We start from the raw sequence: 25,850 nt of genomic DNA, 5'->3' as shown, positions 1-25,850 counted from the left end.
ACTGGTTCCTGTGTGGGATTTAGATTTCTGTTAGACATTTCAGCCTCCAATAAGTTGTTTCACAGAAGGTTCCCTGCACGCCTGTTTTGTTCCTACACTGTACAGGCTTCTCAAAAATGGCTACCTCGTCGATCCTGAAAAGAAAAGAGGAAAGCGGTGCAAAGGAAACAGACTTCAAAAGCATGTAGGAAGCATAGCGAGGGAGGGGGATTAAGGGACTGAGACATTTTAACAGAGAAGAGCTAAAGTTAAGACATTTCTTGTAAATTCCTCAGCCACACTTTTATTTTTTAGGTGTTCTACACCTCAACAGGCCAACATTTCCCCTTTCTCCTTCTGATTGTTATCTTGCCTTGCTCCCTCGCTTTTTGCCTTGCAAAAGACGAGTCCCCCACCACCTCCTTTTCCTGTCACTCCCCCTTCTCCCGCCTGGTCCAGGAGTATTTTTGGAAGTTAATGAAAAGAGAAATCTAAACTGCTTACCCTTAAAAGGCATGTCTGGGTCAGCTAGGTGGAAACTTGTGTTATTATTAATGTTCTTAACATTTTCTATGTGAGTGGGTCATCTGTGATTGTAAGTGTGCGAGCGTTCGGTGCTGCATACTGCGCAGGAATGCTGTGGGTAGAAGGGAAGGAGGGTGGACTAGTAAGCAGACCTACGTCTTCAGGAAAGGAGGGGGGTCAGGGGCATATTTGGCATATTTCAGGAGCCATTCCAGTCTGGTTCAAGATGCATTCTTCTTCCTAGAGATCTGGCTGAGCAGCCAGTTAGACGATGATCAAGGGAGGAGAAGTAAGTTGAACATCACGCTCTACTTCCTATCAGTCTCGTGATGCTGGTGGTAGAAGATGGCGTAGACTACACATACCTGCCTTTGGTGGCTAAAAAGCTTCTAACCCAGGTCGTAAAAAGATACCAAAAATACCACCTTATGCCACCTACACACTGACACAGATGTCTAACCCCTCCCCCCACCCCCCAAATCTGTAACCCTGAATAATGTCCATAAAAGGCTAAATGTTGAACCAAAGTTCTTCACCCAGCAGCAGGGTTTGTGTGTGTTGGGTACCATCACTACAATTTAATGAGTGTTTACTTTCAACTTCTCTTCCGTGGCATTATAGTGACTATGTCTCTCCCCTAGAATTTATGATGCTTTAGCCTGTTATTTGCAGTCGGATGGCTACTGACTGACGTGACAGTTGTTGGCAGGAGTTCACTGTGGCGGTACCAGTCCAGTGCTCAGCAGAGGTCTGGTTCATTGTGAGTTCTCGGGTCTGTGTCGAAGGCCCGGTTGGAGTAAAGTGTACAGATCTATTCATAAACGGCCAAAACGTCTGCGCTTAATTCTCTCTGTAAAACATTTGCTTTTTGTTCTATACATCCATGGCTTAGTCATTTTTTATATTGAAAATAGTGATCACTTTGTCTCAAATCAAAATGACACTAAACTAAACTGATAAAAGAGCAAACAATTAGAATATCAAATATGTCTACTTGCTTACGTGCTTACTGTCCTGACTCTTGTGCTGCTGTTTCTGGGTGAGGCCCAGAGAGACGACATCAAATGTGCCTGCTGTCTGTCTTGTGGTTTGATGTGTCTGATCTCTTATGTTTTGATCTTGGCAGCAAAATGTGGATTAGGCAACCACCTGAAACGTGACAAATAAAATGAAAAAACAGAATAAATGAGTGGAGGACAAACACCCATGCTTAAAATTAAAATGATGTGGGTCACTAGAGCTCAAACCAATTGAAAACCTATGGGAGATTTTGGATGATGTGTTCTAAACCGAATTCTCCACCACCATCAGCAAAACACCAGATGCAGGAAAATCTTCCGGAAGGGTGTTGCTCATCAAGTAGAGTTGATTTATATGCCAGTGGTTCTCCCCCTTTAGAAGCCAAAAAATGTTTATGCCCCCCCACCCCAGCAAAAGTGGATAACAATATAGGCGAACAAGATTCAGGTTAGCAAAATAGCTTTGCTAGCATCAGAGCACTTTGTTTGTTTATGTCACCACATGAACCATACACATGAACCATACAACTTTAGGTCCACTCAACATCCATGACCCCCCCTGAGGTGGCTCTTTTTCGTTCACTTCAACAGAGGAAATTGACTAAACAAAACAAGGGAACAGACTGAGAAGTTGAGGAAAAGAAAAAATGACTTTGGATTAGTCATACCTGTGTTAAGTGGCATTCATAAATGAACTTTATTGGTATACAGTGTAGCTGTGGGCGTGGGTGTTTATTCAGTTGATTGTACGTGACTTGAGCACCCCGGATTTGGATCCTTCTGTGCTCTTCCTTTACAAATGATCTGTCTGGTGATGCACCTTGACTGTGTGAGGGATATACACACTCCTGCCTGACCTCTTCTAATCCTTGGATCTACAGGGCGGCTCTCAAAATAAAATTCCTCCCGCAGATTATTTTCTTGTGATCAGAAAATATACATGTTCTCAGAGAGGAATGCTCAGACGCCATGGCGACCTGGCAATTGCTCACTTCCCCCTTCTGCTGTTTCTCTCGGCTGTTTTGTCTTCTGTGCTCTGTGTCTGCTTAACTTTATTTTCTGTCCCTTTTACTTATTTAGTTTGTAGACAGTGCTACAATGGGTTGGTAAATCTAATCAGCTTTCAACAACTTGTCACAACTTTTGTTTTTCATGCCTGTGACCTTTTATCTGACTTTCTTAAGTCCCCATTTTTGTTTATCCTTCGTTTTCACCTACCCTCATTTAAAACTAAACTGGTAAGATGTTTTTCTTCTTTCCCACAGTCTCCCCTCCCTCAGTTCATCCATCCATCCATCCATGTATTAGCAAGTCTGGTTTTCAGACTTTCATCATTGTGGTGCTGATGCATACAGACCCCGACTGCTAGGCTATTTTCAGCCTCTATTTCTCCTCCTCTTTCCCCCTATTTCCCCCCTCTTCACTGCTTTGGTTTTATTTTGGAGGAGATCTCTGTACCGCTGTCTTTTGTGAAGGACTGAGGGCTGGTTTTCCCCTCCATGCCAACATTGCTTTTGGAGCTCCTTTTCGTGCTAACTGTCCCAACCAGGGGAAGTGAAGCAGCACAATGCGAGCCACAGCGAGGCCATAAAAATAGACTGGCTAAAATGTAGCTTTTACTTCAACAGACATGCTTGAAACCCTTTCATGTCCAAGGTTTTTGTAGTAGCAGTTGAAGAAGTAGTTTGGGTTCGGAGGAGAGCTGCACCAACAATTTATTTATTTTTCACTTTTGTTAAACAACTATTGAGACTGACAGGAAACAAAGGTAGGGAGAGGGGAGTATGACATGCAACAAAGACTCTAGGATGCTCCACTAATGAGTAGTTAAACAGATTAATTTGTTGACTGTCTTTTCAACGAATTGTTTAGTTGAATAAATGTCTGAAAATAGTGAAGAAATACCCTCCATTTCCCAGAGCCCAAGGTGATGTCTTCATCACCATGGGCTCTGGAGCTACGACAGACTATTATTTTCATTATCAATTAATGTGCCAATTATTTTCTCAACTCATTCTTTAGTTGTTGAAAATGTTATCCCAGTTGTTAAAAGTCCCGGGTGGTGACATTTTAAAATTTCTTCCTTTGTCCAACCAACAGGCCGAAGCCCTAAAGCATTCATATTATTACAATGTAAATCCAGGAAAAGCTGATAATTCTCACATGGGAGAACCTGTAAACATCTAAATATTGATCGTTTCAGTAGTTAGTCTGAGTTACTGGAACGTCACTGAATTAACTTAAACACATTGGATCACTCACCGTGATTAGACATACACTGCTCTTCCATTTGTTTACAGTGCAGCAGAGAGAAACACAGCGACTCTGACCATGAGCAAGTCATCGACTCCCCTCTGGTGGTCCCTTTATGTGCCCTGCACTTCTTGCAGCTAACATTTAGATAAATGTATAACAAAAGGCACCATTTGACCAAAACGATTTCTTTACCTATTTATTCTATGCTTTCTTTTCTTGTTGGATTGTTTTAGTGATCAGTATGGATTCAACATCAAGTAACACACTTTTAATAGGTATAGTGCTGAATGTCTGGCTCACGCACAGTTGTGTGTTTGTGTGGGTATATACGTGTGTGCATGTGAACACATTCAGACACAGGAGCCTCACAGGAATCCCGTAACACTCCCCAAGTCCCTGAGTGGCTCATTTGTGCACTGTGGAACATTGTGGAATACCAGGCATATTTTATGATCCAGCCTTCAGCCGGCTCCCTCTCTTTCTCCCACCGTCTGGGTTTATTTGAAAGCTAAGCCGGTCTGGCCGTCCGGTACCCCCTCCCTTTTCCTTCCCTCTTCAGCAGAATATTTAATCATTGCATTTTAGACATTTAGCTGATGCCTTTATTCAGAGCAACTTGCAGTGAGTGGGTACAGTATCATGCTCAAGCAATTTGGCGTCGAAATCAACGTGGGATGATTTACACAGCGTGGATTGTCACGCTGTGACAAGTTTAGGTGTGGGTAGACATTTATTATATGTGTATACCCTCCTATTGTGGACCTTGACAAACAGGTCTACCACATGTGGTGGTGTGTTTTGACTGCCTGGACAAACAAGAGTACAGCAGAGCTCGATGCCCGTGGCAAAGTGAGTCTTGGCCACCCACTTGGATAAACTCGTTGTAGTTTTTACCTCCTTGTTTTCACCCTCTAGTCATATCTTGCTTTTTATTTTTTTTTGTCTAAACCTCTTCAAATGTTTTATATTTCTCTCTCTCTCCCTCTCTCTCTCTCTCACAATTCAAATTAGCTTTATGGGCATGAATGTGTAACAACAATATTGCCAAAGCATCATACATACAACATAAGAACAATCAACCCCATACTTTCATTAAACAAGTAATTAAAGCGTTAAAGCGTAAAGTAATCAAAGCGTATGTGTTTGTGTTAAAAAAAAAGAGTGATCAGTATGCATTCAACATCAAGTAACACACTTTTAATAGGTATAGCGCTGACTCTCTCTCTCTCTCTCTCTCTCTCCTCTCTCTCTCTCTCTCTCTCTCTCTCTCTCTCTCTCTCTCTCTCTCTCTCTCTCTCTCTCTCTCTCTCTCTCGCTCTCTCTCTCTCTCTCCTCTCTCTCTCTAGGTGTGGACTGCACAGAAAAATGCAGTTAAATTAGTGCTTTATCCGTCTTGCCAGCCAGCTGCATCTGCACTCCCAGCCATGCCAAGCATTTCAGACACAATTGACCTTAAAAGGAAACAATAGCAGCCTATCAATTCTGCTCTGCCAGTCAAAGATTGGCTTGCTCCTACATGGGCAGGGTCTAGCTCGCACACACACAACACAAGGAAGTGTTTGGAAACTGAACTTTGAAACTGCTGGGAAATATTGGGTACTGAAATTAGCTAATAAAATACACACCATGACTGAGGTTCACTTGCTTAATGCAACACCCTTCCCCAGTTCCAAAAAAATCCCCAAAAGCTTACACATATTTCTGGTATCCTCAACATGTGTGTATTAAAAACAAAAAGTCAAACTAACATGAAATTTCTGTTAATTTGAATGTAACCCTTGTCAACCAGAAATTTTAAAAGCAAAAGGTGTACTCATTCAATGTAGCCAAAGCATAACTCTTCTTTATGCTAAACAGTGGATTTGACCTTGGGAGATTCCTATATTGTTGAGCTGTGTGGACTAAAAAGGTGTTCTGTGACATTGCTATTTTTCATATTACTGTTGTTGCATAAATGGCTGTATGAATTAAAAACATTAATCTGTGTCGTCAGCAGCAGTAGTGTGTGAATGCCTCAGCTGTTTGTGGAACAGGGAGGGTGAAGCTCTGCAAGTCATTAGATATTAGGACAGGTTCTGCAGGTTTACAGTCTAGTTAAAGATGTGGATGATTTTCCATTTAACAGCTCATCCGCTTGTAGAGAATTCTTACTGCACCTTGTTGAAATGCAAATAGGAACAGGAGGAATGCTGTTCGCAGTGTTCAGTGGCAGCAAATGAAAATCAATCTCTTGCTCTATCCTCTCTGGGGTTTCCCTCCTTCTTCTTTGTTAGCTCCTTCTGTCTGCTACTTTCTGCATCTCTGTGTCCTGTCTCTCTCTCGCTTTCTCTATCAAGGCATCCTGTTCACTGTGTTTGATTTGGGCATTCCTTTCCTTCCAAGCAACAAAACACCCCAGACCTCTCTGAACTGCAACCCCAGTTTGCCCACACACATACACGCACACTCTCCTTCTGCTAATCACACACAGGAAATGGGCTCCCATGCAAACGAGGCCCGCCTGGCCAGTGGAACCCAGGATGGGGTTTCAGGCCTTGAAATGTTCTCCAGTGGAGGAAATTGAACGTGATCTCTCTCTTCCCCCTTCTTTCATTCTCCTTCGTTTCCTCTCTTGTTTTCACTCGACACGGTTCCTCTGCCCTTTTCTTTTGACACTTTTTTCTCCACGCTGCATTTGAATGCATCCATTTTGCTGTGAAACATTACCATTCAGACCAACTAATGGACAGACACAGAGTTTCTCCTCTGTGGAAATGATGATGAATATAACATCTTCTGTGGTTTGAAGGTTTGCAGAGCACCTGTGCCTGCCAAAATTAATTTGGTATTTTCTCATGTTGTTGGTACCCGTCAGATCAATGTTGGGTTAAAGCATCTCCTGCAAGACACTATGCCAAATTGGAATCGGTGTGTGGCCTCACATGTGTACTGTATGTGTTTTGAAAAGTGTAAGCCTAATGGTGCTTTCAGACCAACCGCGAATTTTCGCGTCGCGACAATTTCCTCGCGTGAGTACATTCGCTGCAAGTGTTCACACACAACGCAAGAAGGTGATTTTAACGCCATAACGTGAATAAACACAACTCGCCATTACTACACCTGTATGAACCCAAAGTAAATATTTAGCTGTGATTAAACAGGAATAAACGGATTAAACTGATTCCGAAATAACTACAACATGATGCAGATTTGTTAAACATATGAATTCATGCTTTGTCAGGTCTGTCAGCAAGACAGCAGGACAACAACTTCTAAAATGTTTGTTTTCTGAATGGAGTTTGGATCCATCATGGCTATGGGTTACAGTAAAGTACAATGATAGCTGGAATAAAGTTACAGACATATGTTTTCTGAACTCACCAGGTAGTTCAACCTCCTCGCTTTCTTTTCTCCAAGTAATGTCCAATTTTGTCCGGTTTTGATATAAATATGAAGTCGTAGTCCGACAGAGCTAACAACGCTAACAACAACACTGGAACCGGATGTGCATGGAAGCTAGCTGCTGAGAAGCTCCAGTGAAGATAAATCAATGTTGAAATCCCAAAAACTAAAGTAAAAAGCTAATTTAATAAAAGCAGTTAACTCCGAGCTCCTCCCGCGCGAGTAAACGGCGTAGTTGTCAGAGCAGAATCCGACCGATTATGGGTGTTTATTTGTCCAATGTTTGCAGCGCTGCTCCCTGCTCCTCTTCTCCAAGTTTAGCAGCTCTTAGCCGGCCAGAAGATTTTTAATCCCCCGCTCTGCCTGGCCCTCTCCACACAACGCTCTGAAGCCTCGGTGACGTACGGACAATCTCAACACTGATAGGCTATCGCGACTCAGCGTCATGCGACTTCTTCGCTTGAGTTAGGCCTGGGCGAAAAATCGATTGAATGAATTAATTCGAATTTTTTTGTTGCGGGCGATTTAAAAAATAAGTAAATCGAGTTTTTGTGTAATAGCACATTTTTGGCTCCCCGGGGTTTCCGTAGTGTTCGTTTCCCATAGCGACAACATCATACACTAAACAGCAACAGCAAGCGACAAAATGGCTACCGGTGAGAGCGGGAAGTTTGTTCCCAAGAAAGGAATAAAGTCATCTGTTGTTTGGAACTGGTATGGGTTTGCTGCGACAGATGTGGAACAACAGACACCACGCTGCAACATTTGCCTAAAGCCTATCGCAGTGAAAGGCAGCAGCACCACAAACCTATTCCAACACCTGAAACAGAGACATCCAGCCGAATATGAAAATCTCTCCGCGATGAACAAAGCCGCACTGACCAACAAACCTTATTGCTTTCCTTAAGTAGGGGGGGGAAATCGGAAAAAATCGTAAATTGAATTAAAGTAAATAAAATCGGAGATTTTATTTTTTAGGCCATATCGCCCAGCCCTAGCTTGAGTTGAAAATATTCAACTCACGCGTTGCCTTTGCGTCGCCGTCCCTGCCCCCATCTTTTCATTGACTTTGTATGTAAACTCACAGCCCCGAACGCTCTCTTTGCTTTTAGTCTGAAAACACCATAAATAATCAAAAGCATACATTGATAACGTATCAACAGCCTTCCTTTAGTATGATATTTTAATTAAATGTCACAGGATATCTCTTTTTGAACTCTGTATGTCAAAACAATACAATTATAACCATAAGATATAATATAATCGTTTTGTGATGATGTGAACTTATAATGTTATCACTCTACAAACGCTGTTCTCCAAATTAATGATTCTGAGCAACCTATAATAATAAAGGAACAAAAGAAGTTTGGTGTAACAGTGAAACAGTTCGTTACTCAGACTATTGGTGTGATGATTTTATGTGTGATTTTGCATATATTTGCCAAATCTTGATACATGTAGATCAGCGGAAATATGCTTATCGTCAGTCGCTATGACTTGAACTACTAGGAAGTTCACTGGTTCTCTTCATGACACATAAATATACAGTGTGTAGGAAATAACTAATTAATTAACTTGTTTGTTATTTCACCCTTTTAATTATACTTCATTCTCCACCTTATTTAAGTGAGTGCCTCCTTCAGTTCTCTTCACACTCTTAACATACCTCTGCAGTAAAAACGTCAGTGTACCCCGCTTCTTTCCGTCTCTCTCTCTCCCTGTATGTCTGGTCCGGTAACTTTCTCCATCAGTAGTAGGCTACGTTGTATAAAGTCGCCGGGAAAAAACAGAACTTGTCTTCTGGACTTTTCCTTCTGCGATTCCGTTCACAGCAGCAGCTGTGGTGCATGTTGTGGAGGCGTGTTAACAATGTAGCCTTTCAAAACAAAACTAACGTGGTAGCTAGCGAATGACATCTGCACTGTAACATCACTTTACCTGTTCGGTGCTTGTACAATATCCACCGTGTCGCGACTTGTAATGTAATAACTCTGTGTTTCTCTGAAAAATGCTACAATGTGTCACCAGATATACCTGGGAGGCCCGCCGAAGTAAAGTGTATGTGTGGGGAAACACTAACTGAACCATAGTTCTTCTTTTTACAAGCCAGGTCTTCAGCAGGGTTGACCAGCACTGTCTCTCCCTCCATGTTTTTATAGACTTTGTGATTAGATAGCTGCGTGCAGATGCAGAGGGAGGGGCGGGGCTGTGCGGTGAGGGAGAGAGAGACGAGCAAACGACGGTAGGACTTTATGGAAACCTATAAATTAACTAAACATCAAACTATATCGGTATAAACAGTATTGTCTAATTTTATCTCTTTTGAAATTATATCGGTATACCTCATTATACCGATATACCGCCCAGCCTCAACTCACACACACACACACACACACACACACACACACACACACACACACACACACACACACACACACACACACACACACACACAGTTTCAGTTTATTCTGCTGAGTAATGCAATGAATCCTCCCCAACCTGACATGCAGCGTGCGTGACAGGGAAGCAAGTGGGAGCAAGGGATGAGAAGGTGGCAGCTGTTTTTAGTTTTGTTTGGTTATGGGTTGGCTAACTGTCTGAATGAATAGCACAGACCCCACTCCCCACACACACACCAAAACATACAAACACAGACAAACATGTGGTCTCTGGTCACCAGGGTATTTGGCGTCTTCTGGATTGCTAAGAGTGTGTCAAATCCCATTTGTAATATCACATATTTGAAATTAAAAATGAGTTTTTATTTATCACTAAGCACACACAAAAGAGCTGGCTTTGCACGCAGCGGAATTACACATTTGGTTCAGTGCAGAAGCGTTGTTGATGATTCAGCAAAACCTTGTGCCGGTGTCATGCTGCTACCTTCATGAATTTAACATGACAGAGCGGAGAGCGGAGCAGCAGGACTATCTCCTTCCTGTAAAGACAAGATGTGTAGGAACAAATGGAGAGGGTGACGGAAAGGAACTGAGAGTGGCAGGAGCAACTAAAACACTGATTCTGTCTGTCCATCAGAAGCTACTTACATGATCAAAGTGTCTTTGAGCACATCACTTGCCTATCTGCTTTCTCAGTAAGTTTTTCTGAACAGTTTAGTGATTACTATGAAAGACAGATTTCATCACTTTATGCTTTTAGAGCTGAAACAATTGGTTGATCAACACAAAATTAATCTGAAACAGTTTTGATAATCGATTTCAATCAATTTCATCTTTTATAGTCACCTTTTAGGCAAAAAATACCCAAAATCCAATGATTCTAGCTACTCAAATGCAGATTTTGTAGTCTTTTGTGGTGGTAAATTGAAAATCTTTGTTTTTGGACTGTTGGTCGATCTGATGGGCAGTTTTTACCATATTTCTTTCCCCATTTCCTCTTCCTCCTTGTTGCAGTAAAATGCCAAATATGCAGGTGACAAAACCTTTCAACTAAATGCCTACATATTCACTTGTTCTGTAGCTTTTTAACGTCTTACATGGTCTTAATCAGCAGCTTGAGTTTGCTCAGTTGTCTTGAAACAGTAGATTTTCAATCTTTCCATTCTGAGCTTGGGAGTTCATTCTTTAATGTATGTTTTCTGAACCAGTATCCCGTTGCTGCTTACAGTTAACAGGAATGTTCCCTTTCTCCTACAGGCCTCCTCCTCCTCATTTCTTCCCCTCCCTCTACTTCCCTCTCTCATCCTTTAAATTCAGTCCAGACTCGAGTCTTAAATCTGGATTCTCTGTGCTTAACCAAACATATGGAATGCTACTGTAGTGGAATGCTCCAAGTTTGAGATGGCGTGTGTGTGTGTGTGTGTGTGTGTGTGTGTGTGTTTAACCACGCACATGTTTTGAAGCAGATGAGAGCTTCTAGGATGATGATGATTATGATAATGGTGCATGTGTGTTTGTGAGTGTACCAGTGCCTCCCCAGAGAACTGAATAGAGCCTTCTGTTGTGTGGCCAAACACTGCTTGTCTGCTCATGCACGAGTCTATTGCAAAGCCACTGAATGCATCCCATATCTGAGCAGTTAGCTCATTCTTAGCCCGTTAGCTTGACTGCGAACAGTCTCCCCTACAGTGACTGCATTGTCAGCCCGGCCACAGGCTCGGGGCCTTGCCAACTGCCAAACATAACAATGGTGAAAGATGGCATTAGTGTGTGTCTCTTGATATATCATGATGACCAGTGAGACCACTTTTACTAACCTTGTGTCCTGCTTGTGTGTTTTTTTAACCACAGGATGGAGACTCTGGGACAAGGAGCTTAATGTGACAGATAAAAGGGATGTATCTAGAATGTAAGTTATGCCTTTCTGTGTTTTGAGTAATGTTGATTTGTTTGAGTTCTTTCCTGTTTCAGCACACATTTTGGGGCACCGGCAAAAGTCATCATATATAATTTAAATAAAATACCTTTTAAATGTCAAATCAAAATGTCTTAAATCCAATAATAGTAGAGTTTTGCAGTGTAGGATTTACAAATTACACTTTATGTACCCTAAAGTAGGGTTTGTACTATATGCAATCGATGCGCTTTACTCAAAGGAATAGTTAAATATTTTGGGATATAGGATTGGTCAATAATTTTCTCTCAGAGAAAATTGTCTGTGTGTTAAGTACAGAGGTGATTAGCTTAGCCTAACACCAAAGGGGATTCACAACATTTACCAAAGTTCAAAAACACACCTACTAGCATGTCTAAGGCCCCATCCACACTACTCCGTTTTAGTTTACAAAAGTAGAATTAAAACGAATACGATCTCCATCCACACCAACGTTTTAGCTGCGTTTTGGAGTTGATCTCGTCTACATTAAAACGACTGAAAACGCACATCTATTGGCCGTTCAGGTACACCGGGCATGCGCGTGCCGGTGAAAACATGAAGCAGATGGTCTCTTCCTTGTTACAGAAGATTTGGTGAAAGAAAAAATAAATACAGAAGTGGTTTTTTTTTTTTGCATGCACCAATAAGGAGCTGGGACTGTTACTGAATTAACACTGGAGTGTGGCAGCGGGAAACAGACTGGGAGTTGTTGCAAAGTAAATACGGCGACATGCACAGTACAAGTGTAGGCAGATGAGTGTTATTTGCATGGTACATAATATTTTAATAAAAATACCATGTCAAAAACCCGGTCAGTAGCATCGTGTTTCTGCTTTGCATGACTTTTAAGACCCAATTAGAGAGCCGAGCGTGAGCGGCTGCGTCATCGTTTCTAAAGTTCTCCGTCTTCACTAAAACGCCCTCCGGACTTTTGAAACGCAAAACAGGGTCGGCAACGTTTCTAAACTTCTCCGTTTTAGGTCTTTGTTTTCGCCGTTGTAGTCTGGACGGGAGGTGCAAACTTAGCAAAAGGTCTCCGTTTTAATTCAAAAACGCAGTAGTGTGGATGGGGCCTAAATCTCACACATTGTATCATGTCTGTTTAATGTGTACACAAAAATCTAAAATATAAATGACAGTTTGTGGTTTTAGGGGAGTTATGTAACAGTTTATCCATCTCCCTAGTACTTCTGTGCAGAGCGTTTCCAGTCATAGCGCTACTTGTCTGGCAACTTTGATATGATGACAAGACTCCAGGAAGTCACTGTGACCAGCTGTTGTTTGGCATATAACTCCACCTTTAACCCCAAACTGTTGTTTTTAGGAGAGATAGGCAGGCAAGCTGTTTCCCCATGGTTCCAGCAGCAGAGGGAAAAGCATATGATAATGCTAAGCTAAGCTAACTGCCTCCTCGCTCCAGCTGTGTGCTCAACCTACAGACAGTGTGAGTGGTGTAGATCTCGAACAGATGTAGAAATTTTCCCGAAACGTTGATCTACTCCTAGAAATGTATGTATGTATGTATGTATGTATGTATGTATGTTGATAGTGTCATTTAATGCCGTGTAAATTGAGAAAAGGGGACAAAATTCGAAAGAGAAACATGGCCTTCTAAAAGCTAGAGATACCTTTTTGATAGCTTTTTGTATGCAAGTGTGTGTGTTTGCTTGTATCCGGTTACCCAGTCAGAGAAAATCAATTCCCAGAATTGATAATCTTCTGAATTTCAAATGTTTCCTCTGGCTTCCTTCACTTTTCCACCTCTCTTCTTGTTCTCTCCCACCACCCCACCTCTTCCGCCTTCCTCTGCTCTTTGTGAGTCTATTTCCCGTTGGGCACAAATGCCGGCGCCGCACTTCCTTGCCTGTAGCCTGAAGGAGTGGCACACACATATATGCTGTACTGTATGTACTTTGTAACATAAGGGTCAATCACATGCATAAAACATTCAGGGACCGTTGCTGGTGCGTGTAGTCTTAGGCCAGGTTAGTAGCAGAGACGGTATATGTGTCACGGTCTTACCGTGTCTTACTCAGACGTCTACTCACATAACAGTTTAAGGTCAGTGTGTGGCCAAGGTGTGATCTGTGTGTCCTCACTGAGTTGCATTTACATGCGTTTATTATTCCGGATGCAAGTTGACATCCTGCATGAGCTGTAAAACAGGAAAAGGAGCTTCTCACATCAGTGCCCTGCTACTATAGGCATGTCACACTTGTATTTGAGTTTCTCAAAATTAGGGGCTTTATTCCTTTAAAAACGGACGCCACTGAGTGAACATAACGCAGTCATATTAAAAGGAATAGTCTGACATTTTTGGAAACCCTCTTATGCACGTTCTTGCCCAGAGTTAAACGACAAGATAGATATGTCTGTATGCTAACTATTGAGCTCGGAGACCGTTATGTTATATGTTAACCGCTAGCTTAGCCTAGATTTGCTTAGCGGTGGCCCAAGTTAGAGTCCAGCCTGCAGCCTTTTGTTGCATGTTTTTGCCTTTGGGCAGAGCCAGGCTAGCTGTGTCCCCATACTAATCTAACCAGACTGCAGCTTCACATGCAGTGTACAGTCAGTGGTATATACAGTGGTATTGATCTTCCCACTTGACTCTCTGCAAGAAAACTTTTTCCCCCCAAAATGTCACACTTTTCCTATAAAGTGCAACTCTTTAAAATATTGGTGACTTTTTCTTTAGCTACGTTGCCCTTCATGCAAACTAACTAATTGCTGTTGTTAAAAGTGAGACAACAAATAGTGTCTCACTTACTGTGCACTACAGGTCATTTCAGAATCCATGGTGATTTTTAAATCCAAGTGTCCTGTTACATGCTCCGATATCAAAGCTCATGTGAGCCCATTTTGCATGCTTGATGTGAAATAAGTATCTCAGCATATCAGTTATTTTTTTCCTTGCCTTAACAGTCAAATTTCTTTGTTGACTAACATTAATAGGACAATTAGTAGTAGTAACTGTATGATTCAGTATGCCTTTATCTCCCCTTTGATGTACAACTTCATAATTTTACCTTCTGCCACCTTTCCTGCTCTCTTCATCTCCTCTTTCTTCCCTCTATCCTGCAGCCAGTGCTGCATTCCTGCTGCAGTAATCCACTCTGGCAGCTACCTGCTCTGCATTCTGTGGATTCACTCCCCTCATCTCACTCTTTCTCTCCTCCTTGTCTATTTTCCCCCCGCTGTATCTTTCTTTTCCTTACCTCGCAGTATTAAATGCGCCCCCCCCCCCCCCTCCGTTCTGTATCTCCCTCATCATAGAGCCACTGAGGTCTCCATTCAGCCGCAGAAGGCAGCTAATGCCAAAGCAAAGATGAAGCACTGCCAAGCTCTGCCGTGCGTGCGTGCGTGCGTGCGTGCGTGTGTGTGTACTCTGTGATAGGATGGGAAAGCAGTGAATGAGCAGGATGTCAAGCAGCCAGGCAGAAGGTTGAAGGCCTGTATGTTAAGAGCTATTGATGTGTATGATTCGATAGTGTTTGTAGGCTGATAAAATGCCCAATCCGTCATCACTGGAGAGTTTGATGATTAGCCGTCATCGCCTCCTCTCTTAAGAACAATGGGATGGACATATAAATGCACCAGGAAGGCAGGGGAATGAGGATGAAGAGCAAGGGAGGGAAACGGGGGCGGAATGCAGCAGCAGAGATGGGGGGCTGGGGTGATATTTAAAGGAAGAGGTCACATCGAAGGGGACTGACAATGACAGTGACAATGTTGGTAAACTGGAGAGAGAGAAATGGAGAATGTGAGGAAAGAAAATAATGAATAACAATAAGGTGTTCTTGACCTTTTACTGGAGGAAATGGCAAAATGCACAATTGCGTCCAGTTCCAATTTTACACTTAATTCCTTCAATTCTGAGAAAGAAAGTGTAAAATTCAAAAACACTGCCATCATTAAATTAAAATTACCTTATCATTGCCCACATATAGTTTACTACATGATTTGATGCTGTGTTATGTGTCTTTTTGCAACAACATTTACTTGATTTAGGTCCTTTACATTCTTTAACCCAGACTATCTGGGATGAGTATGTAAAGAACAAATGGGAGCATTTTCGCCATAAATCTCACCTCAGCACTCTGATAAGCCTGTTAATGAATTTGTGCGGTCTCTGACACCTGGCGTATAGTTGGATTTCTCACATTTTCTGTGTTTCTGCAGACAATCCCTGCCAGTGATACTCTGCAGATGCTGCAGACACAGCGTGCGGCTCTGTTATCTTCTGACTGTAAATGAAGCATCACGTTTTGTTTTGTTTGTTTCACAGATATTTCACATGTTTGTGAGCATAGCCCAACATGAGGTTTTACTATTTAAAGTTCAGCTAGAAAGCACTCCGAGAGAGTAAGTGCAGTCGTTTAAGAGAAAAGCGCTTATAATAATTTTTGCCAATCTTACAATGTTAAGAAATAGCTGCCTAACTTTCTAGACCAGATTTTTTGAGATACCCTGCTAACTCTCAAAGAGAGAAACATGTAGGTAGATGAGTATGAAGTAAAATGTCTGTCCTTTTCTGTTCTTATCACTCTATAGGTCTCTCATAACTTTTGTCTGTCTATCTCGCCCCATTCTTTCTCTGCCTGACTCATACTTATTCACACAGACTGTTCTTTACCCAGTGTTGACTCTAACAAGTGTCATCATGTTGTGATGTGTTCATGTTCTCTTATCAGTGTGAAACGGTGACACACACACATTCCTTCCTGAGCAGTTCATCGTTGCACACAACTGCACATATATCTCGTTCACACATTTAAAGTTTTTGCTGACGTCTACTGATACCTGAGAGCACTTGAACAGCTGTTAAGGATATCTTTAAATAGGTAGCTAGTGTTGGTCCTGACAGAAAAGGCTGTGTTAATGGGAGGTCAAAGGGGTTCTCTTCAGTTGGATTTTTCAAACTGATTGTCCTTCGAAGTTAACCAGATCATCATTACAAGATCGTCCTCAGCAGATAGTTTGAAGATAGTCAGAGGTTTTCATGGAATTATAGATGTTCAAATTTACATTTTTGTTTAGGACTTCTTTATTCATGTTAAAAATTTTGATTAAACATTAATTCTTGAACTTATAAACAGAAAAGTGAAATATTCATAAATGCAGACAGGCTAAGGATGCCTTAAAGAATACTATTGTTCATAGAGATGCTGTGTTTTTAATTACACACATTCTTCTACCTTGTTTAAAATTTGGCGCTTAAATTGCCCATAATACAATTCAACTATTGACAGTTCATTTGGAGATTCAAGTGTGTTAATGCTAGTCGCAGCTAATGTAGCCTCAAGCAGCTAGTCTAAAAAAATCACCAAGACCTGTAAACAGACTTTGTTGTGTTCCTAAATTACCTTAAAAAACTCTTTTCATTTTAATAGCGGTTGATTTATTTGCACGTGGATTTATTTATCGGCCAGACACTATTTTGTGACTTACACAAACAGAGGTAGTTTTGTGCACATTCCATCCTATATTTAGGCCAGTTCCAGACCCCATAGTGTTGAAACATTGCCTCGCTCAAACTTTTTGGAAGCCAAAGTCCAGTATGTGACAGCATTATTCAGCAATTTTTGTAACTTACCTTTTTTGTTTCAAATTCTTACCATTTATATCAATCATTTAATCAGTGCTTTAAATCAGCGTACATTACATTGGCTTTCTAATTAGGATTTTTGTTATCGTCATATGCATTACAGACATTGAGCTAGTTGTTGATAAAGGAGACTGGAGTCTCCCTGTCTATCACTTCACAACTGGGAGTTACTGTTGTTTAATTCCACAAGTTAGCAAATCATTCACACAAAAAAGTCAAGAGTTTACTGATCCTTTAAGTCTGAAATTCTTAAAGTCCATGTTTATGGCCTTGACAAATATTTATTATTCTTATTGTTGTGTGTACATCAGTGGTAATCATGTAAAACATGTTTTTTTAATACAGCTGCTATAATAAGGTTTTACGCTTGCTCGTGGCTTTTACTCATTACTCACTGAGCGTGACTGATTTAATGCATTTATTTTACTCTGGTTCCTGTCTGATCACATGCAGTGTACAAATCTTAAGTAACTAATTTGTTGTTAATACATTTGTATTGTCTCTTCCATATTGAAAGTATCGATGATGTGTGTTCTGTTTTTATTTGAGTTTTATTTTTTTAATTTAGTTTGGCTTAGCTGCAGTAGAAAACAGCACAATCTGCTTTCCTAATCAGGGTCTCATTCCTGTTTGCCCCAGTGTCTTGTGTGGAGTTTGCAGTTTGTGTTAGTGACCTCTGACCCCAAACACAGAGGGCAGCAGGCTGAGGACATGCTGAGGGGGGAGGAAAGATTTCATGGAAACATGACGGCAAGTCGCACAGGACATAAATCTGTTTGTTTAAATCAATAACAAGAGTGTTGCGAAACAGCAGTTAATAAGGTTGTGGACATTTAATAATGGTCTGAAAAAGGACACACAGGTTTGGGCTAACATTTTTTAACTTAGAAGAAGAAGATACCTTTATTGTCACATTACACATACATGTTATAAAATTCATTCTCTGCATTTAACCCATCCCTCAAGGGAGCAGTGGGCAGCCACTGTGCAGCGCCCGGGGACCAACTCCAGATGTATATATCAGTGTCTTGTCAATGGCACTGACTGGACGGTGGTTACTGTTGTGTTGAAATATATAGTATACCATAACATTGTCATCTTTGCAGTGTTCGTTTCTTTCGAAATACTGAACATTTGCAGATGCGTTGCCTAAAATGTATGAATTGAAATAGCAAATCAAAAAGTATTGCATTACGCAATCCAGAAAGTCTGTGTATGGCTGTCCATTGCAACACTATTACACCTTAAATTAATTCTTAGCAGAAGGTGAGTTTGAGTTTGATAAGAGGAAAAGGAGGAGATTAATGAAAACACCTTCCACACATCTGTAGTAAAGCATCAAGGGTCAAAAGTTTTGGACTGCAAACACTTTTTGAAGCACACTGTGATCAGAGCCAAGTGGGAGTCCAGGTGGATCCACATGGGCATTAGACATGTTGACACACAAGATCTGTTGGTCTAACAATACACTCGAAGATGTCACCTTAGACTTTGAGAAACTGGGATGGACTCCAGTATTTTATTTCTATAATAAACCGAATAATCAAAACCGTAATCGACACATTAATCAACAATGAAAACAATTGTTTGTTGCCACACTAAATGACACACAAGCCTAAGACCAGCAGCAATACAATCCAACCTGCTTAGACTGAATATAACTGTATCACCTGCCATGCCAATTGTGGGCGAGTGTTCAAACAAAGAGGTACTGGAAGTAGAATTGAAATGTAGTGAGTGTAGCAATCTTTAACTTGTTTTAGTGAGCATCCATCCAAGATGCTGCCGGCTGTGGTATTTTGTATAACTGATGTAACTGATTACATTTCAGTTGCTCCACATCTCCTTGGCTGCAGATCTGCCTGAGGACTAGCTAGCAACTAACTGGCTAGTATTTTTGGGTGCTTCTGTTTTTAAATAGAGTATCCAAGATCCTTTCCCTGCTCTGCTCTGCTTCTTGGTCTGCTTCCGTGGCTGTTGCATATAATCCTGTGTGTAGTGCTGATTTCTGATCAAGAACATGCTCTAATTTCCTGCTTTGCCACCAAGATCAGGAGCAGAGCCGAAAAGCTCTGAGGGCTTTGAGTTTGATTCAACCTCATCAAAGTTACATCTGCAACTGGGTCATAAACAGAGAAGCCAAAAATATAGTGTATATGTAGAACCATCATACTCTTGCATGAAAGCTGACAGGTCACACACTGTCCTCTGGTTTTTCTCTCTCATCCTGCCATGGCTTTCTTACCAACTTTCTCTGGCATTTTTCATCCCCCTCCCCATATTTCCCTTTCTCATCCTCTTGTCATGCCTCCTCGCATAAGCTGGGTGTTGGTTTTAAGCCCCAGCAACAAGACTCTTGATGTAGACAGACAGGGGAGGAGGGGAGGAGAGACCTAGAAAAAGGCTCTGGGTTACTGGGCTAGGACCGGAGAGAGGACTGTTACTTTCCAGCCAAGCTTTTAAACTAAATCTGACTCTGATGTTCACGTAAGTGTTTGTCATGAGGACATTAGTATAAACTGCATCCTAAGCTATACTTTTGACCTCACTAGCCTTATTTCACTTTCTATTTTGGGACACAAAAGAATATTGCATTGTTATTGAGATTTACAATCTAATTTGTTATTACAATATTTTGACTCTGTGTGTGTGTCTTATTTATTGCATCTATAAAAGTTTTTAATGGGGAGCTGGCAAATGCCTTTGTGAAGACAACGTCTCCTTTTTCTTTTGTATGTTTTTTTATTTTATTTTGCACCTGTACCCAGTTTGAGTTGGTTGTGCTAATTATCCACCTTTTTTGCAACTTACAGTAAATACCATATATGTGAGAACTCCCAATCCCCAAAGATAATCAGTTTACTATAATGAAAGACTATCATTTTCAAGATTGTTGCAGATTCATTTTCTATCAGTCGATAAATTCCATTCTTTTAGCTCTCATTTGTAATCTGTTATAAATCCAGCAGTTTACCTGGAATTGTCAGACTTGTCTTGATGGGGTAAACTCCCTGCTTTGTAGTCTAAAGACTTCTGAATAAATGTAAAAAATAGGTTTTATTACACAATAATATTGATGTATGACCAAGCTAGACAAGCTTTCCTTTTTTCTTCCTTCGCTTTCTCTTATTTTGGTTTTGTGACTCGCTGCGAGTATTCAAAATAAAGAGCAACTTGTTTCTCTTAAATCGAAAATTAGTTCAGACTGTTAACAACAAATGACAGGAAATTCAAACTGAAATGAAGCTAAGTATCCATGCTGAGCATTTCCAGTCATTGGCAGCAAGGTCTTTGGGGAAAGACCGTTAAGAGTAATGGAGCAAAATGTTATGTATCGACTCAATTTGTATTTCACTTTCAGTGTAGTTTTTGAAAGGAGAAATAACTGGTGAAAGGGACGAAATGAAGAAGCAATTACTGTCACTGAAGAGCATCTCAACATTGAGTGACGTTGCCCTGACAAGCAGACAGCATCTGCTTTGTTGTTATAGTGGTATTGTGGTTAAATTGCATGTCCTCTTCCATAAACAATCTATTTTTCTACCAGAGACGACGTTTTGTTTACCCACTATTTAACCACATTTCAATAGTTATACTATAAGTGGTCATTTCACCTAGGATCTTAAGGAAAAATCTGAGAGGAGTAGGTATTCCCATCCCATTTCAGCTCGTTCTAAGGAATCAGCTACATGACCTTAATTCCTTATCCATTTTTCTGCTGAAATGTAACACGGCCTTTCATTTCTTTACCATTTTTCCAGAAGCGGTGCAAAAGTTAAAGGTTGAGGTAAAAAAAAACAGAGAAAAAAGTAACATGACAGCACACTGAACATTATGGAATGCCGGTTTCTCTTTCTTGGAAAAACGGAAAAATGCAGGCCAAGCATCAGGTCTCCACCATCTTGTGGCTTCCAGTACTGCGCCAGCATCCATCCACTGCAGTCGTCCCTCCTCACATACACACACACACACGCAAAATATTTGTCACACATTCACATGCAAACTGGCAATTACCCCCTACATGAAGATGTGGTTGAGGTATTTTGATTGGACTCTGGCCCTTTATTAACTACCGTTTATGAGGCAGAAGAGCTTCAAACCACTAAGTTCCAACCTAACGTCAAGTGCAAGAGAGAGGGGAATTTTTTCTTTTTCTTTCCTTCATTCTCTCTTTCTTGGAGAGAACAGAATGTACTGAAGGCAACAGGCAGGCAGGAAGAGAGTGGCTAAAGCCCTAATGATATGGTGTATGATTGTAACCTTGGTTTGTGTGTGTGTGTGTGTGTGTGCGCATGTGTGTTTGAGAGAGAGCGCAAGCAGAGTGGATGGACCTCTTCAACAAAATTTTACTTACAAGTCCTAAGACAAAATGAAGCCCCTCTGTTTTTCTGTTCCTTTGTCCTTCCCCTTATCTTGCATGCATCACTGTATGTCTCTACCATTACAGCTTTATCGGTCTTTCCACGCAGTCCTCATTTTCTCTTTTTAAATTTGAAACACCTAGTCATGTAACTCACACACAGACTCACAAATTCACATTTAGCAGGAGATTTTTTACAAGAGACAGCTGTTTAGTCTTTGTGTGAAAAATTTTACTCATGCCAACCTATGCCACCTACAGCAAAGGAAAGCAATAGGTGCATTTGAGGTGACTGCAGAGTGTCACAGATACAGTTTTGCTGTTAGATGTTGTTGGCCTGTGTGTGGAGCATCTTTTCTGGGATACTGGAGTGAGTACAGGTTACAGAAGTGTTGAATAAAAAAAACAGTTAACAAAACCTTTGCCTTTAAAAAGTAAGAAATTAACCCTTAAACTCCAGTTATAACACTCCCTGAAGGTGGCACACATGCCAGCATTGCAGAAGCTGTTATACACATATATTGGCATTGACCTTTTTTTGTTTGTTTTTTTTTTGACGAGAGGAGGCACAGGTCTAACTGGAACTGCAGCTTTGCAACTGAACCTGGTTATGGATTATATATATCAGGGCATTATTAACCCAAAGGGGGCCCCAAAGCAAAATAAATTGTATGTCTCTATAGCCCCCCAATTTCTCTTTTGTTTCCAAATTGTAATTTAATTAAGCGCAAATACATTAAGTTAAATGCATGATTTATACTAAAATAATAAAGGCATTAAAACTGGATTTTAATGAAGGTGATTTTAAGGTGATAACATATTATTTCAGTCTGAGGCCCCAGGGCAGTTGCCTCTTTTGGCTGGATGGATTTCCTTGTGTTACTTTCCCATGTTCCTGATCGTCTTTCCCATTCTGCTACTGGTATTGTTTCTATGGCCCTATCCACACTACTGCGTTTTCAAATTAAAACGGAGACCTTTTGCTACGTTTGCACCTCCCGTCCAGGCTAAAACGACGAAAACGAAGACTTAAAACGGAGACTTAAAACGGAGAAGTTTGGAAATGCTGCCGACCCCGTTTGCGTTTCAAAACTCCGGAGGGCGTTTTAGCGAAGACGGACCAAAATGGAGGACTTTAGAGACGATGACGCAGCCGCTCACGCTTGGCTCTCTGATTGGGTCTTGCAAAGCAGAAACACGATGCTGGGTTTTTGACATCATATTTTTATTAAAATATTCTGTACCGTGCAAATAACACTCATCTGCCTACACTTGCACTGTGCATGTCGCTGTTAACTCCCAGTTTGTTTTCTGACGCCACACTCCCGTGTTACATTCAGCAACAGTCCCAGCTCGTTATTGGTACATGCAAAAAAAAAAAAAAAATGGTCTGATTCTTTCTCTGTATTTATTTATTATTTCGCCAAAACTTCTGTAACTACGGAATAGACCATCTGCTTCAAGTTTACACTGGCATGCGCATGCCCAGTGTACCTGAACGGGCACTACTGTGCGTTTTCAGTCGTTTTAATGTAGAGGGAGAGCAACTCCAAAACGCAGCTAAAACGCTGGTATGGACGGAGATCGTAATCGTTGTAATTCTCCGTTAGTAAACTAAAACGGAGTAGTGTGGATGGGGCCTATATCTACCTTGCTTTCTTCAGCTGGTTCACACCCACACTAACTTTATGAGGCTCTGTGGTTAGAGGTCATCTCAAACTAACTGTACTCTGGCAGCCTACGCTCTTGCTACCGATCAACAGTCTCAGTACCCTGCTTCTCCTAACAACAGCAGTAAGAGTGCAGAAATTTGTGAAAGGTCAAGTAGGGAACTGCCTGTCCAGATTCCAGGAAGTGGAAGGTGATAGAGTCATAAAGTATAGTTAGCCAGGGCTTGGTTTAAGCTCTTTTCAGTGTTCTCTTTAATAGATATGGGGTTGTGAGCTTTGTGTATAAGCTTAGAAGACATCCTGCTTTCAGACTTTGGTCAAATAGTCACAATTTTCACTCAGGATGCTAACACAATGGCAAAGACAATCTCAGAAATCTGTTAAGAAATCTGGACTCCAAAACTGTAGAAACATTTTTATATACTCCCTAGACCCTGGCCATAAAACCCAGACAATGCCTTGGTTAGGAATGGGCTTCTGCAGAGAGCAGAACAGAGCAGGCAGGCAGAGTGAGGGACAGGCAGAGCCCTGGTTAGTCTATCATTAGGAATGCATCTTCATAAAAGGGGTCTGTTTCCCTGCCTCATAGCTTTTGCCCCACTCCAGGTTTTCATAATTGTCAAACAACGCACAGAACAGGGGAATAAAACTGTGTTAAATTTGCTGAGTTCAAAATACCTCAGCAACTCCCCTCACTCCATACTTCATTCCTTCTGTTGCGTCCCCTCTCCACGTTTGCAAATACTGTTCTCAGCCAAACAGCTCCACACCTTTTTGCTTTCAATGTCACAGTCTTGAAGACCAATAATAAACTTGGGAATATCCTCCTGATTCATAAGGTGTGGAAAATCAAAGGAATAAAGGAATAACAGAATGTGGGTCATGGACCTAAATGGAAGAAAGACTAAATGCTGACATCCTGTACTCCTCCATCATTTTTTCAACTTTATTCTCTTGCCCTTACCTCTACTGCCCTGTATCTTCTTGTTTCTTCTCTCCTCCTTTCCATCTCACCTACTACCCTTCTTATTCCCTCCTGTCTTGACCCGATTGTAGCTAATGAGGCCGCAGCCCTGCGATAAATGAATCAGGTATGTTGATTGGTTTGGCAGAGGTGGGCCCTTGCCAGAGTCACTTTGCACGCACTGCTGCCTCTTAAAAGTGCCCACTTGGACGTGCTGGTGTGCGTGTCTAAGAGAAGTGGAGGTAGCGAGATGAGGGAGGGAGGGAGGTAAAGAGCTGGCAAAGAAATAAAGAAAGAGTAAAAAGAGAGGTAGGCAGCCTGCCAAAACAGGAGTAGCTGGACCTACCGAAACACCAGTATTAACCACGGTGAGGTTCAACAAGAGCTGCTCTCATAATTGCTGAATTTCAGAAATCATGTAAGGGCCCAAAACCTAACCCTACGATAATCAAAAAATATGTTAAAGGCAAAATAATGAACGTTGTTTCATTGTGTTGTTGTTTCATTATTGAGCGGGTCAGGACAGTAGGACCACCAAACTGGGGAAAAAGTACCATCTAGTTTTGATGTCCAAGGAATCAATGTTTTCTCCTGAGGCAAAAAGGTTATTCTCTTACCTTTTCAGTAGTTACATTTTTCCCTGAGCTGCACAGTGCTGCTATGAAGAATTGATCTGTGGCTAAATACTTTTGTGCCATTGAGCGATCTCTGCTTTTAATGGATATATGGGGATTTTTCATAGTATTTGTACTCTACTGGAACAGGATCAGTCAGGACAGGTTTGGATCACAGTGACTACGCCATGATACAGAGAAAAATTGGTCTACAGTTCATTTAACAAGCCACAGCTGGGCAAAGCTAATGCAACACAAAATTACTTTGACTAAGGTGTTTTGGCATTCAAGTAAATAGCTAGACTAGCAGTTTTCCCCATTTGTCTTTTTCCCTACTCCCTCTTCAGTCCACATACTTTGCTGTATTTCCTTAATGTCTTGTACTCCACTGAGAAGATTACCAAACCACTAGACATCATGAAAGTAAAGAATAATTAAAACACTACAGCTGAACGCTTTTAAGTTCAAATTATGCTTTTCTTACTGTAATTGTTTCCATATTGACTTTCAAAGCTTATTGCCTTGGTTTATGTTCAACAAGACATTTAATGAAATGTGGGAAGAGTGGTTTGGGCTTTTTACAGTGAAACGATAGAAACTATATGAAACTATGCTGAAGTAAACCATAATGGCAAGTTATACCTTGTTGTATACAATGTACGCACATAGTTTACGCAGATCAAAAGATTGAGCAAATTTAATGCATTGGTTGATGTTTTTTACAGCAGTTAAAGTTATTTAATGTTAAGAAAAATACAGTAGTTTTTATATGTAGTGATTCATAGCTTCAGAAGGACACTCTTTGAACATGGTAGTGTAGACAAGGAGAAAGCAGGGGCATGGATCTGGTTGTCGGGGGGTCGATAAGTGATGATGTGTGCAGATGTTATGTCCTACCCTGAGGTCGTTTTTCCCTCGCGGTCAGTGGGGGAAGCTTAGCAGAATGAAGGGGGGAAGGGGAGCAAAAGGATTTAGGAGAACGAAAGCCCACTACCTGAATCATGCATGAGATAGAAGATTGAGCTGTTAGACTTATGAAGGCTATGCTGCATTCTGTGGTGTGCTAAAAATCTCTGTTCTCATCACATAGAACCATGTTTGGTCCACAGATTGGTACTAGCACATTGTACTGGCTGTAGAAA

General features: G+C 41.1%; 1 protein-coding gene across 2 annotated transcripts in view; it reads left to right on the top strand.

Annotated features, from left to right (window-relative positions):
- The window catches only part of luzp1 (leucine zipper protein 1), a 50,060-nt gene that overhangs the window by 7,980 nt on the left and 16,230 nt on the right, over positions 1-25,850 (top strand). The window contains exon 2 of one of the 2 annotated variants that reach the window (XM_038728574.1): positions 11,411-11,468. The exons of the other annotated variant lie outside the window; for it this stretch is intronic. The gene's annotated coding sequence lies outside the window, so the exon portion shown is untranslated. The remainder of the gene's footprint in view (positions 1-11,410; positions 11,469-25,850) is intronic. 2 annotated transcript variants of the gene reach the window in all.

The sequence above is a fragment of the Micropterus salmoides genome, unplaced genomic scaffold, assembly GCF_014851395.1.
Source record: "Micropterus salmoides isolate LMB-PRFRI ecotype aquatic unplaced genomic scaffold, ASM1485139v1 Ms_hic_scaffold_19, whole genome shotgun sequence".
In the NCBI taxonomy this organism is placed as follows: Eukaryota; Metazoa; Chordata; class Actinopteri; order Centrarchiformes; family Centrarchidae; genus Micropterus; species Micropterus salmoides.
This window is presented reverse-complemented; position numbering and strand designations above follow the sequence as displayed.